Consider the following 2,826-nt stretch of genomic DNA (forward strand, 5'->3'; position numbering starts at 1 on the left):
TATATGCGATGGGCTTCTTTCAGTTTCCGTCTACCAAATCCACTCACAAGGCTTTGGTCGGCCCGGGGCTATAGTAGAAGACACTTGCCCAAAGTGCCACGCAGTAGGACTGAACCCGGAACTATGTGGCTCGTAAACAAGCTACTTACCACACAGCCACTCCTACGCCCTTGTGTGTATATATACGGAGAGTGAGATGGAGAGAAGAAGAATGGAGGGAGAGGCACGTATCAGTACGTGCATACTGAATGATCTATTGTCTCTGTGGAAAGGAAAATGGAGAGTAGAATGTTATAAAAATGTATATATATTTCTGTATACTCAGATGTTTACCTTACTGCAAGTTTGCCCTTTGTTTTGTGTCTTACATCTGATACAAAGATCGTATTTCCCTGGTGCCCATGCATTATATATGATACACATACCCAATTTTTTTCAACCACCAGTGTAACTTCGAAATTATGAAAGGAAAGCTGTATATTACCCAAAACGTACTTAAAGAAAAAGCTAAGAGTCTGAAAATAAGTTCAGACGTTTGGGAGTAAGTTATGCCAGTTCTTTGGACAGGCAGAAAGTTAAAAAGAAGCCATTTTTGCATAATGGATTACGAAGTCCATAAGAAACCCTATTTTATGGAAATGAAAACTGCTCCGTTAAACTGTAAGACAGCCGAAATTATTCTGAAGCATTTGCATAATTAATATCTAAAAATGTAATTCTCTAAAAGACTTGACACGCTCTGATTTGTTTAAAGTCAAATAAAGGAGTAGAACTTACTTTAAAAAAATTAGTTTGTAGCAAATATCCGAGCGCTTCATGAAAGTTTGCATTTGTACCGCTGTTCACTCTAGCAAGAGCTTTAATTTTTGGGAGTTTTCGAATTTTGGAATTTTGCAAAAAGGATTATCAGCTGTACGCAATCTCCTGCTTTCTAGCATTCGTTCAGGAAAAATATATGTGCGTGTGCGTTGCATGTTAAATTTCTTGAATCGAAGATCAAGGAGATCAAAAATCCAAAGAGGAATTTATGTGAGTTAAATAAATGTAGAAAAAATATTTTACAGAGTTACTGTTTTAATACAGAAACTCTGGGTCCACTAATTCGTGTGCAGGTTCACTAATTCATCTTCATAAGTGTGTGTGCGTGTGTGTATTTGTGTACGTGTGTATGTGTATCTGTATATGTGTAGGGAGGTACTTTTTGTGTGCACATATATTCATATATATATGCATTCAGATACTTATGTACACACACATTCCTACATATGTATGTATATTATATAAATGTGTGTATATATATATAGAGATAGATAGATAGATGCATCCATATATACACACATACATACATACATACATACATACATACATACATGCATGCATACATACATACGTACATACATACATACATACATACATTCAAGCCATCAATGGAACTGTAAAGATACGTAAAACTTGCCAAAAATTTAGCACATAAATACATATGCATGCATCTAGACATAAAAACGCATCCATAAAACAAACATACAAATCTGCGCATACACGAACACCAAATACTGCACACACACACATGCACAAATACTTAGATGATGTTGATAAAAGTTCCAATGAAGGAGCCTTGAATCTATGTTAGAGTCCGGCTATTTCTCTATGGACAAGAAATACAGAAATGAAACTGATTGATAACATACATACATGGAGCCTTGAATCTATGTTAGTGTCCGGCTCTTTCTCTATGGACTAGAAATACAGAAATGAAACTGATTGATAGCATACATGCCTACATTGACCGTCTATGTGTTGTTCTTTCTGCTTTCTGTGTTCAAATGACTTCTTAAATAACTCGATATTAATTGAGATGCATAAACACTGAGTGTTTCTCATCGCTGGCGTCGAGTCCTATGTAAAAATAGGGAGAATCAGAGAGGCAAAGAGAGAGATGAAAAATGAAAGGATAAAGACAGCCGGCGAGAAAGATGAGGGTACCTTAAAAACTTATTAAAACTACATTATATTGTGAGTTCGGATGACTGCAACATTTTCTCGAACAGAAGTTATAATGAAAGATATCGTTACACTTTGCCCTAACTTCGATATAATACGCTGCGCCATTAGCTCTGTACTTTCTGGATATTTCTTTGCTTTTCGGATCTTGGTTTGCATCAGCCATTCCTGATGAAAATTTATGGAGAAAGACAGAGGGACAGAGATCGAACAATAAACAGTGTGAAAGAAACGGGAAGACCTGGGGCAAATACAGACAAAGAAAGGATTATGTATACTTGTGTGCGCGGGCGCGTGTGTATGCGTGTTCGTGTGTGTATGTGTGTGTACCTACTTGTGTGTGTATGTGTGTGTGTGCACGCGCGGAGGAAGGGGGCAGGCAATAGGGTAGGTGAGAGAAAGCAAATATCGATAAGTAACTCACAAGTGTCGTCTGCTTTTATTGAATGAGATAAATCTTTTATTTCACATTGTCATTGCCATTGTGTTCCTTTTGAAGAAGAAATCGTTAAATATAGCGGTTTAGGAACGTCAGATGATGAAATACATACTCACACACACACACACACACACACACACACATACACACACGCACACACATACACACACATATATATAGATGTGTGTGTATATATATATATATGTGTGTGTGTGTGTGTGTGTGTGTGTGTGTATGTGTGTGCTCGTATGCATGTATGTATGTATCCATGCGCATATATGTGAGTATATGAGAGGTTATTTACGAATTTACATTCGTGAACCTTTGTATATATATATGTGTGTGTGTGTGTGTGTGTGTGTGTGTGTGTGTGTGTGTGTGTGTGT

Source organism: Octopus bimaculoides, chromosome 25 (genome assembly GCF_001194135.2).
Source record: "Octopus bimaculoides isolate UCB-OBI-ISO-001 chromosome 25, ASM119413v2, whole genome shotgun sequence".
Taxonomy (NCBI): Eukaryota; Metazoa; Mollusca; class Cephalopoda; order Octopoda; family Octopodidae; genus Octopus; species Octopus bimaculoides.